General features: G+C 31.8%; 1 long non-coding RNA gene across 1 annotated transcript; it reads left to right on the forward strand.

The window, feature by feature from the left end:
- The first annotated feature begins 4,412 nt into the window (after positions 1-4,412).
- LOC143062114 (uncharacterized) lies at positions 4,413-9,679 on the forward strand. The gene is made up of 3 exons (XR_012974555.1): positions 4,413-4,511; positions 7,160-7,316; positions 9,465-9,679. It is a non-coding gene; the product is annotated as an uncharacterized LOC143062114 (long non-coding RNA).
- Positions 9,680-13,669: the final 3,990 nt, after the last annotated feature.

Here is a 13,669-nt window from a genome sequence, read left to right on the forward strand (position 1 = left end):
AAAGCTCTAACTATTAATCTCAAATTTAGATTATTTTTTTTTAAACTCCGACATGTTTGTCCATATTTTTAGCAATACGTTTTTACATTGTGCTTGTTCATTCCACGTTGCGTACACATAAGTGTACGTATATGTCTTCTTTCTACTTCTTTCCATTAATTTCCATTCCACCTTTGAATATTATCGCAAATGACTATTTACACATGCTAAAGGAAACATCTTTCCAAAATTTATTACATATTGAAACTATATTAAAGAAAAGACAACTTTTATGCAAGAAATTTTTGGCAAATAAAATACATAGATTTACATATATGAACGACACTGATACATGTTTTAAAATATTACACAAATATTGGACAGCATTTACTTTGGTTGTAAATGTTTTGTAAACTGTGAACTCTCAACACTACACATACCTTTGTTAATATATTTTGCAAATATTTATGTCTGTGTCAAACTTTGAAGCAAGAAAGTTTTCGCAAATAAAATGCATATCTTTACATACTTGAACTAAATAGACAAAGGATTCTTAATATAACAAACATGTTTGACAGCATCTATCCTGGTTGTAAATGTCGTCTAAACCGTGGTCTCTTTAACTATACATACCTCTTTAAAGATATTTAGTATATATTAATAGTTTTCTCAAATAAAACGCTCAACTGTGCATACTTTAACTACGCAGACAAATGATTGCTAATATACCACAAATATTTGACAGCATTTACCCTAGTTGTAAATAATGTGTAAACTGCGGTTTTTCAAAACTAAACATACATCTGTATATATATTTAGAAAATAACAATATATCTGGATCAAACTTTGAAGCAAGAATTTGTTTGCAAACAAAAGATTGCACATTTAACACAAATATTTGACAGCATTTACCCTTTATGTAAATGTACATGTTGTGTAAACTGCGGCCGCTCAGAATTATGCATACTTCGGTAAAGATATTTAGCAAATATTAACATCTTTGTAACAAACTTGAATGCAAAAAAAAATCGCAAGTAAAATGCGTAGCTTTACACACATGAACTTCATAGCCAAAGGATAGTAAATTCTACACAAATATTTATCTATATTTACCCTGCTTAAAAATTCTTCATGAACCGCAGTCTCTCAAAACTGCAAACACCAGTATAAAGAAGTTTTGTAAAAATTTGTATCTTTGATTACCTTTAATATCCTTGATAATATATGCAAATATGAGTCTTATTTTTATATATCTTTAGAATATGTGTAAAGCTATGGAAATAAAATTTCTCTATTTAACATATCGTTGAAAACATTTAAATAATATTAAAGGTATGATATATTTATCAGTACATATGTAGGTCCATAACTATATCTGACAGAAAAGTGTTTAGCTTTAACAAACATTTGCATACCTGCCCAAATTGATGTAAATAAAATTGAGAATGGAAATGGGGAATGTGTCAAAGTTACAACAACCCGATCAAAGAGCAGAAAACAGCCCAAAATCCCGCACCCGGAGACGGGCTTCAGCTGGCTGGATGCATGTGTTCGTGTAGTGATTTAATGTATTAAAGTCCTCTTTTAATTAAACCTATGTTATGTAGTACGGTTAAATCCGGTTCGAGGTCGGGCTTTTTCAGGTTATTAGGATGTAAGGTCGGGCCGGTAACACTATTTTTTTGTTAAGTTGTTGTTAGATGATGTAAGAATAAATTAAATTGTATTCCCTGTCAAAGGCAAGATTATTTCACCTAACTGAAACGTCTGTTATTATTTTCAATGGGTTTCTGTTATTGAAATAAGAAAAATCATACTACTTCTTTTACAAACAATTGACTAGTCTGTTTGCTTTAATTTCGAAATTCGACATATTTTAGAAATGATCAATTTCCCGAAAATGTGAAAATCGTTTATGTTTGGAATAACGGAATTCCCATATTTACACCGTCCAATCAAAATGGTCTCATTTAAATCACAACAGTCAGGTCGTGTTTGATTACAAGGGAACCAGATATGGTTTCATAATCCCGTTTTTCAAAAACTTGCAAATGAAATCAAACGCTAAAAAAACTAAATACTGGTTTTGTTTAGAAAACCGGTTTTAGATTCTGTGTTTAATTTCATTTGGAGACCAAAGAATATTCTAAATCAAATTAATGAATATGGATAGTACAAGTTATCTTGTGCTTAATTTCCTTTTCAGTGATGATTTAAATTTTATTATTTTATTTATTAAAATGTAATACAAGGATGACATCGTGTCGATCTGATATAGTCGACTGTTTTACTCACATCCTGTTTAGTTTTTATAGTTGATCGAGGTTCTTGATGGAGTTTACAGGCTAGACAAAAATAGAAGAAGAATTGGCTATGAAATGAAGAATAGAAATAAATTGGCAAGCAAAAATAAAGAACATAGAAAAATGGTGTTTTGAAATGTAAAGAATAGAGAATAATGCAAAAAAGGACACCCCCTCAAGACCCTCTTGTATATGTAGCAAGTACTTGTTTTAATCCAACCCCGATTCCTGTAGTGCATATCTATTTACCGATTTGCCAAAAAAAACCAAAAGAAAAACATATAAAAAGAAACTAGAAAAACTGCTAAGCCTCCATTTACAAATGTAGGATAATATAATTATACGATAAATTTAATTAAATATTGAATAAAAATGTTTAAAATTAGAAGTTCACATGATAGCTTCATGTATGTGTTATCACATGTCAATCTACTTTAACACGTTCAATGTGTTATACATATTATACATGCATGATATAATTTATTTTGTTTTATTTGGTTACATACATGCTCAATTATATACTTTGCCTTGACGCAAATGGGTTTAATGAAAATTGATCAGTGGGTCATTTTCAACAAATGTCGAATTTTGATATAGCAAAATTGAATTTAAATTACTAATTAAAACCAACCTCTTCATACGCAAATCAAAACAAACAATACTTATGGAACAACTTATGAAAAGATACAATCTTGATAATGTCATACAAGAATATATGGAAACATTTTTGATACAATGTAGGTGATGCAATATTTTTTTCTATCGCTACCATGTTCAAAAGATGTTTTTAGTTATTTAGAAAAGATTTCGATAAAATGTTAAGTTTGTTTTTCATGGTCAATAAGATGGTTTTCAAGAGTAAAAATTTCTGTATATTTAAATTCTGTGTAATGATATATTATTTGTCAATTTCAATGTTGAACTGAAAAATACCTCTAAAAATAGGGTTTCAAAGGTCATAAAACTAACCATCAGTAACGCTAGTCTAATATAGCAATTCATAATGTTCAGCATTTTTTACTCTTTCTGATAAATCTAACATCAAGTTATTCCCTCACATGTTGGTTTACTTTTGTCGTTTTGTTTTTGGTAACAGGAAAGTACGTTAACGATATAACCATATCAAATTCTATCCTGTTACCGAAAACAGTAGTGCATTTTGTATATGCTTAATTGCGAATATTAAGACGTTGTAACCTTAAATGATCTCAAACAACCAAATACTTCATTATGTGTAAAATTGTATGTAATTATATACTTTTTAAAGACGTCGTCTTAAATCTGGTCTATCCTGTTACTGTAACCATAGTAACAGGATAGACAAATTTCTTCAAAATTAATATGAAAGCTGTTGTTAAATAACTACTCCCTCTGATGCAGTGATAAGGTTTCTCTGTTGTGATTTGTTTTTTTCATCACGTTATTGCACCTTTTACAAGTATAATATTGTTGGCATTAATAAATTTGTTGGTAACAGCATAGACGTGATAAAAGGGTACCCACTAATGATTTTCTTAATGTCTTAAATTTTCTTTTCTCTAGACTGTTATGCAAGAAACTTTGTGCGTTAACTTTTTAGGACCCATTCGTAGTTTTGAAATCATCGCTGAATAGTTCTATATTCAAAGGGGGACATTTAACTGTTGATCTAGTGTCGGTAATAGGATGGACATGAACTTCATGTACATAATGTACGCTGATTGAATTTAGTTTGTAGAACAAATGTTACACATACTAATAAAAAAGCTGTGATTTTTAGTTAGAGTCATCATTTATACTCCAAAATGATTCCCTTTGCAGATATCAATGCAAATATAAAACAGGAAAACAATCATTTGTAATATGTTACCCTGACACTGTACGCACATAAATTACGCAAAAATCGGACTTAAATATATTTTAATCTAATAAAAATGGATATAATAAATATAATTCTTTATTGATGTTCCGACTCATAAATCCTGTTAACCTATATTTAAACACTTACATCTGCATTTGTTCATGAAAAATAAAAATAAAATAACATGCAATGTTGAATTTACTGAAAATTCGACTTTTTTGGAAAATGACCAAAATACGTATGTGACCGATGATGCATGGCACAGGTAGAAAAATACCTGGGACAGTCGGATTTTATCATTTGGGACTTTCAATTTGATAGATCAACAATACAAAATTAAGTACAGGAAAGGATAGTGAAACTGCAATTTTCTTGTAGAACTTGCGCACGTAAGTAATTTTCATCGATTTGAAATCAAATATTTTTTTGGCTATTTTAGTGGACTCTTTTGTCCCATTTAATACATAAGGATTCTGTTATTTCGGGTTGAAGACAACACCCCCGAGGTGTTTTGAAGTGGTCCAAATAACACGTAAAAGAGGGCGAAAGATAGTAAAGAATAAAACAAAATACGTCGAAACTAACTGACAATGCCTTGGCAAAAAAAAACCAACCAAAGACAAATAATAGTCTACAAACCCCATTTCCATTCTCAATTCTCAACTAAAATTGAGCAACAAAAATCCTCACAAAAAGCTGGAAGTGATTTCGGTGCTCTGGAAGCGTAAGAAGATCATGCTCCACATGTGGCAACCGTAGTTCTGCTCATGAAAGTACAAACTCAAGTAACATTAATTACTGCTCATGCTTCACATTACGTTACAGGTTTACGAAATAGTATTTAAAAACTACCAAATAAACTTATCACAGCTACCAGGATTAACCCCTTTTTCGCAAGACTCGCGTTTCGTTTACAAAAGACTCATCAGTGACGCTCGAATCAAAAGAGTTAAAAAGCTCAAGTACGAAGTTGAAGAGCATTGAGGACCCAAAGTATCATTAACAAAACAATCGTACCTTATCCTTTTGGTTTTATGTTAGGTAATATGAATATGATAGAAATATTTTACGTAAAAAAAAATACGCTTTACCTAACTTTTATATTAGGAGACCTAAAAAATTTAATAGATTTAATATATTTTTTTTAACGTAAAAATAAAGAGAAAAACATTTTGTTAAACATGTTAAGAGGACATTTGAAATGTCAACTTTCCTTGTTTTATTATTAATATTTGACATTTTCGGAAAGTAAAGTTCACAAAAACTAACATATAGGTTGGAAATTAATCACAGGTAAACTAACCTGCTGCTCATCCCAAAATACACAATGCCTCGAAAAATGTGGCAACATGTTTTATACGCTAAAAAAATGAGAGAGTGCACGAAAAATATCACTTCATGCAGGGAATAGACAACAGGCCACAATCATAACTCCTTTTATCAAATGTTTTCACTTCAAAGATACTCTTTTTAACAAATGTTTTCTCGTCAAAGATACTCCTTTTATCAAATGTTTTCACGTCAAAGATACTCGTTTTACCAAATGTTTTCACGTCAGAGATACTCCTTTTTATCAAATGTTTTCACGTTAAAGATACTCCTTTTATCAAACGTTTTCACGTTAAAGATACTCCTTTTATCAAATGTTTTCACGTCAGAGATACTCCTTTTATCAAATGTTTTCACGTTAAAGATACTCCTTTTATCAAACGTTTTCACGTCAAATATACTCCTTTTACCAAATGTTTTCACGTCAAAGATACTCCTTTTATCAAATGTTTTCACGTCAAAGATACTCCTTTTATCAAATGTTTTCACGTCAAAGATACTCCTTTTATCAAATGTTTTCATGTCAAATAAAGGCAACAGTAGTATACCGCTGTTCAAAACTCGTAAATCTATGGACAAAAAACAAAATTGGGTTGTTCTTTTATCAAATGTTTTCACGTCAAATATAAACCTTTTACCAAATGTTTTCACGTCAAAGATAGTTCTCTTATCAAATGTTCTCACGTCAAATATACTCCTTTTATCAAACAAGTGGAGACTCACCCGAAATCCTTTTATAAATATTAAAACAAATAGAAATGATATTTTCTAGCGTAACACAGGAAGACCACAAAAACTTATCATAGATCTTCGAAATAGAGTAAAGTTCATGCTTCAGCTAAGATGGTATCTGTATTATCATATGTTAACTTTAATTTTTGATGCAAGCGTTACCACAAAACATGATGAAATTAATTGATGCATTTCCATGTTTTACCAACATGTTCTCAATCTGGTACAGTTGCCATCTCTAAATGAATGGAGAACAAAAGTGAGAAACTGGGAAATACTCCAAATGGCAGGGGACGCTATTGACGGTAACTCAATGGAAATTTACAAGTCACTAATTGAAACTCGGAAACTTTATTTATCGGAACATCGCCATTTTCATTGTATCCATACATGTACTAAGGTCGTTATCGATAATTTAGGCAACATTTGTTATATTGATTCCGGGTTTCTGGGACATCAAAATGACACACAGCAGTAATCAACGATGAGGTCAACCGGTAGAAATACTGAGCTTGACTTTCCTGAAGGGATAGTTTTTCTGGCTGAAAAAATATATCGTTATAGATATCCTCTTATGGCACCCTATACTCGACCATAAATAGAGCGAAAACCGGACAATTTAAAAGGGGAGCGTCGAAAAACTCAAAGAGTTGGTGCTGATTTGAACAACAATAGCAAAAAAGGAAAGTTTCTCAGTTTTGTCATATTACTCGTATTTATTAATATTCGCGAATAATGATGTTTAACGATACCTTTATTGAAGCCATTAAAGCTTTATCTTTTTAACTCGAAAGAGTGTTCTGATTGTACAAATAAAGTAGCAGTTACGTTTAAAGATATTAAGTTCATATGACATTGTAGATGAGAGTTGTCGGGAAAAGAAACTTTCTACTAGGTAATTTAAAGTTATCGTTCCACAGAGGACTAAGTTTTATCCATCTGCGAATGACTAGTATATATTTTCTTCAACTTACAGATCAGTCAGATCTTCAATATTTCCACGACAATGGCGACACCATCAGCAAAACATTGCAACTTTTGCAAGTAGATCTATCAAAGGTGTTGGAGTTGGAGATGTACCAGGAATCGGTGATAAATCAAAAGAAAGACTCAGTAAAGAGGAACTCACTAAAGTAAGAATAACTGCATTTTGTCTTTATCGTATATATGTTGCAGTGAGTTTGTATAATCAGGGATTATGTAGAATCCCTGATATTTCAGGGATTTTACATAATCACTGAAATCATTAGTGAGTATATATAATCCCTGAAAATTACCAGTGATTTTACATATTCACTGAAAATTTTAAGAATAATTTTACAAATTTCTTAAAAGGTATAATCAATCTGTTTGGTAAAAAAAATCAAATACAGATAAATAAATCATGTGTATAACCTCTTAATGGGTTAAGTGGACAGTTTTCATTCCCTGTTCATTTATCAATTTTAAATCTAAATGAACAGATTCTCTGGTGATATTCTATTTAACTGTGTTAAACCAGATTAACTCATAAACAAATAATTATCTTAAATTTAAATTACAATTACCAATATAAATGCACAGATCATGTAATTTACTGTAAAATAAAGGGAGTGAAAGTTAACAAACAAGGAATTCGAACTAAGCATAGAAATACACTAAACATCCAGAAACACAAAAAAAAAAACATGCTTGAAAGATTGAACACAATTTTGGAGGAGGTTGTAAATAAACTCATCATAGAAACCAGGACTAAATTTAGTATACGCCAGACGCGCGTTTCGTCTACAAAAGACTCATCGGTGACGCTCGAATCCAAAAAAGTTAAAAAGGCCAAATAAAGTACGAAGCATTGAGGACCAAAATTCCTAAAAGTTTTGCCAATTTCGCATGTTGTTCATGGAAAGGGAGACCCCCCCCCCCCCCAAAAAAAAAAGAAAAAGGGGGAAAAAAAAGAACGTTATGGCCAACGTTCATAAAAGGGCTGAAAGGATAATACCTGACTATGAAACATGAAATTATGCTTAGATAATACACAAGAAATCAATTTGAGGTGTTTGATTGACTTTTTTAGAACCTTCAGATATTTTGAATGCACACTTTATTTCTCTTTCATGTGCAGATTCAATATATGAATTCTAAGGGTTTTTTGGGTGTTTTTTGTTGTTGCAAAAAAATAAAAAGGATGAGCAGAGCCAATATTCATTAGTAAAGAGTCTAGGTGTGGTTTACATAATAGAGAACATAAAGGATAAACAGTGCAAAGTAAAAGGGTTAAACAACAAAGAATAGACAAAAATAGATAATAGATAAGAATAGAGAATAACAGTGTTTTATAATATACAGAATAGAGACTAATAAATAAAGTATAGAGAAAATAAAGGAACCCCTATCCAGACCCACATAGTAGATATTAACCAAATTTACAATGTAGTTTGTAAAAATAATTGATTTGTATTATAATCTTGTGCTTAAGATTTTAATATTTATGTTTCTAAAGATTTAATACAATGAGTTATTGTATTTTTATTCATTGTCTCTTCGTTCCAGTTATAATGCACAATCCCTGACATTTTTCTAGTGATTATATATAAATCCTGAAAATTTTAGTAATTATATATAATCACTAAAGTTACCAGTGATTTTACATAATCCCTGAAAATTTGAGGGATCATACATAATCCCGAATTCTACAAATTCACTGTAACTTACGAGGAAAGGAAAAACCTGGCCACCGAAACCTTTATTATTGTAGAGCCTAGGTGGTTGAGTGGTCTAGCGCGTCGGGCACAGTGCAAGGCTATTTGTTGCCACGATATCTCAGTAGCATGAGTTCGAATCCCGGCCAGGGAAGAACAAAAAAATTGCTTTCACAAATTTACAGATCTAACATTGTTGGCCTGATATTTAGACGAATTATATATCTATATATATATATATTATATATATATATATATATACCTGAAGCATAACCACAATAAAATGCGTACACAAAGGGATATTATGAAACTATCTTGTCTACTAGCATCAATTATGTGATAAGAATGCTATTGTTGTTATGCTTTTTTATTAACTAGAGCACACTAATATAAAAAAAAGAAGATGTGGTATGATTGCCAATGAGACAACTATTCACAAAAGACCAAAATGACACAGAAATTAGTTCATTTTGATCTTAAGACTCGTAAACTATTTTTAATCTCTTTAAAAAAAAGAAACCAGAAAGAAATAAAAGTCCAGTTTATTGGTATTCATTTTTGCTTAGACAATTTTGTAAAACGTAATACTTTCTCTTATTTTAGGCACAACAGCTTTTGGGCCATTTCCTAATACTAGGTATGGACAAAGAAAAGTTCAAAAATTTTCTTCAGAAATTTGGAATGAACGAAAAGCAGCAGACTGATGCATTCAATGCTTTGAATGATTGGGCCGAACAACATCTTTAGAAACGAAAAGTATAGACATATCAACAACCATTCAATTTTCGTATTCACCAATAAATAGATAAATGTTTATACTTGTCAGTCCTTAGTCATATGATTCTAGAAACACGAAAATTTAACTCTTTGCTTTTTACTGTCACAGGGTTGATACCGCCTCTTGTGGTATATTAGTTCCCGATAGTAACTTCGGCTCTGTAACTAACATAGCGGATGGTATTCTCGAACTCTGTCATTTACTTCGGTTTTTCATGATCTAAATGATACTTTTGTTCTTATTTCCAGATCATGTATCTCTGCTGAATCTTCCTCAAGCAATTTTTCCATTAGACTGGTTTGGCTCTTTTTCTTTATGCTTTCATGCGATTTATATACCGAAGGTCAAGAGCGTTCCTCTTGAAGTTAATATATTTCAGAATCACATATTGTTCGCACAGTCGAGCCTAGGCAAAACAATCTTTTGTATTGTCTATTTCGTGCATATTGGACACTCCAGTATGATTAACTAGAATCATATTTTTTTTGCAGGATAAGACAAGCCATTCAAATGCCAAGTCGGGAGTCTGTAACTCAGGGGTTGTTGTTCGTACGTGTATATCATATTTGTTTTTACTTTATTGCGAACCGCTAAGAATACCCAAAATTGAGCTGTGGCGCAAACAATAACTTTATATTACCCTTCGGTTAACATCGCAGCAAGACAGAACAATAGTTTATCTGTATATTATGCAAATACAAGCAAAACTTTATTGTTATACATGTTATTTCTACAATAGTTGGCTGATTGTAGAGTAAATATAGAGAAAATTAACTTTGGGTGTAATTATAAATTAACCGTCAACTTTATAAAGTGTCGATTTTATTTGTTTTTTCTTTATAACTATGTTGGAGCAGTTTTGTGTAAGGAGCACATCCTGCTTACGATGTTACTGATGAGAAATGACTTTTGAGTTACTATTAGACGTGCTAGGAAAGGAATTTAAATATTGCGCTAATGTTAATTACCAATATCGATACAAGATTTAAGTGTGGACTTTCTCAAGATGCAATTGCATTGAAAAGTATCCCGACGTAGTATAGTTGAGCTTAATTTGTGGTGTGTTTGGTACAAATATGATGTGAACGGTTAACGTCGACTCCAAATTTTAAGACGTGCATTAGCCTTTTGTAAATCTGCATACATTCATTTGTATTTGTTTGACTTAGGAGTACAAAACAAAACTTTAAAAAAAATATATGCAAGGGTCAAGAATGGAAATGACGGATTTTACGCCCACAAGTATTAATAAATACATAAGTGATATGAGTAGAATATTTGTAATATTCAAATAACTCAGTTTTCCCAATCTAATTAAATTTTTCGCTAAACTATATGCGCTAACACGAGATATTATGGATTAGAATTTTAATCAGATTGCAGTTTGCCTCGCCACAAGTCTGGCACACAATACACAAATTTGATTTAATTCGTACTTTGGATGTCCCCAAAAAGTTCTAAATGTTTTCGCGTGTTCGACATAATCTTGACATTTTTAAAATTCTCCTTTTTAGTTTTTAGTTTTTCTTGCATTTTCTGTTTTCCCTTTGCGGTTTTGTCTTATTTGGTGTCTCATCCATGGCTTAACAATTGGTGGAAGGTTGACATAGGTCTTATCACATAAATTTACATAGTTTGGAGGAAAATCCAATTCCAAGTTCGTGCCAATTCTTGGGAAAACGTTGCCTTGCTGCGCATCGTTTTAATGTTCAAGAAAACCACTCTTCACGAGCCGTATGTGATTCGTATTGTCTAACTAGCATCTGGATATGAATGCAATGAATGGACAGAATGACGAAAGAACGGACGGATGGACCCATCCACCCATCACTATATACCGTCCAATCATGAAAGCGGAGTGTATAGTGATTATTAGACAAAGCAAAATGAAGGAAATCGAAAAATAAAATGCCCGACATATAATTTACAACTTTGCAAGAGTTGAAAATGAATATTCCATCTTCAAAATATCCTCCTATCCCAAAGATGATAACATTAACTTCTCCATATGAAAGTTTAAGACCAGTTTCAACAATATCTCAATTTAATCGTGGTGTTCTGTTTTGTTGGTGGAGGAAACCGTGATACCAAGAAAAAAAACTTCCAACGTGAATTTAACATACCTAAATAATGAACCAATGTAGTTATCTTTTAAAATTTATTCGATAACCTCTTTTGTCCGAAAAACTAACTGACAGAATGAAAATATCAGTTCAAATGTGAATTTCAATAATTAGTTCACCCATTTTAACTTTTTATTAGGTATTGTCCCTTTTCAGCATTACATTTAATTGCCAGAGTGAACTTTCCAGATAAAATAAAAAGATAAAGATAATCAAAATGAAAACGCTTTTGTTTCATTCTTTTATTTCCTTGTAGTTGTCAAGTACACTAATTTCTAGATATTTTTAATTAGAATGTTAAGCTACACATTTCTCTATTCTAGAAAATGATATAAAAGAAGGAGATGTAGTATGATTGCAAAACTAGACAACCATCCACCAGAGACCAAATGACGTAAATGTTGCAACTATAGGTCACCGTATGGCCCCCAATAAGTAGCAAATCCCATCCCGCATAAAAGCTATGAAAAGCCTCAACTTGGAAAGTATATTTTAATTAAATTTCAAAAAAACGGAGATTTTGAACAAAGATTGATTTAGAATAAAACATCGGATTCGAATGTTATTTGATTGCAGTGTTTATTTTTCTATTCATTTATTTTGATCACTTTGCAGCTTTTCCCTGAAAAGTTTCAACAAAATAGTAAGAAATGGGGGAACAACGATCTAAAACTTAATCGATCACTTCTATGAAACAATGCAATTTCATGATAATGATATCAATAATGATCGTGTTGTTTTGCTGGATCCTCGTCCGTGTATTGCGGAATAAATTTTTATTATTTTATTGTTTAAAAATTATCTCACCGTTATCAAAAAAACCCATACAGGTAACTATATTGATTAATTAGCTGTGCTTTTTAAGATTGTCCCCACTGTAGCCTGTAGTGGTATTGGTATTTAACATCAGCGTCAAAATCGTATTGACTTTCCTAACACGTCTATTGAAACAGATATAATGGTACATATCTTGACTTACATCTAGAAATTAAAAATGAAAGTCGGTTGAAAACAAAAAATTACGACATAAGAGATGATTTCAGCTTCCAAGTTGTGAACTTTCCATTTCTATGTAGCAACATTCCAGCATCGCTTGCATACGAAGTATACATCTCCCAGTTGATACGATATTCCAGGGCTTGTATTTTCTATAATGATTTCTTTGGTAGAGCGTTGCTGCTCACAAGGAAGCGATTCAACCTAGAGTTCCAAGTGGTGAAGTTGAAATCATCCCTTTGTATGTTTTACAGATGCTATCATGTGTTGATTGACCGTTATGAAATATACGTTTCACAGATGATAGCGGATATGTTCCTAATATCGTAACTACAATCCCGTCCTCTTTTCCCTAATGTGACCTACGATTTAGACTTATTACCGGGTTTGTACTAACATGAGCAACACGACGGGTGCCACGTGTGGAGCAGGAACTTCTTACCCTTCCGGAGCACCTGAGATCACCCTACGTTTTTGGTGGGGTTCATAATTCGTCTGTTTGTCTTTTTCTAGCCATGGCGTTGTCAGTTTGTTTTCAACTTTTCAGTTTGAATGTCCCTCTGCTTGGTATCTTTCGCCTCTTTTTAACAAAAGAGAAGAACAAAACTATACGCTCTTTAATATAACTATATGAATTATCACCAGGTTTGTACATACACGAGCAACACGACGGGAGGCACATGTAGAGCAAGATCGTCTTACCTTTCCGAAACACTTGAAATCACCCCGGTTTTATGGTCAGGTTCCTGTTGCTCAGCCTTTAATTTTCTATGTTGTGTATTGTGTGCTGTTGTTTCTCTTTTTGTCGTTTTTTTGCAATAACATTGCCAGTTTGTTTCTTAATATTATAAGCTTGAATCTCAAAGTCGTCTTTGAGGTTGTAAATGTCTTTGTAATCAGTATCGTTTTAA

Source organism: Mytilus galloprovincialis, chromosome 2 (assembly GCF_965363235.1).
Source record: "Mytilus galloprovincialis chromosome 2, xbMytGall1.hap1.1, whole genome shotgun sequence".
NCBI classification, from domain to species: domain Eukaryota; kingdom Metazoa; phylum Mollusca; class Bivalvia; order Mytilida; family Mytilidae; genus Mytilus; species Mytilus galloprovincialis.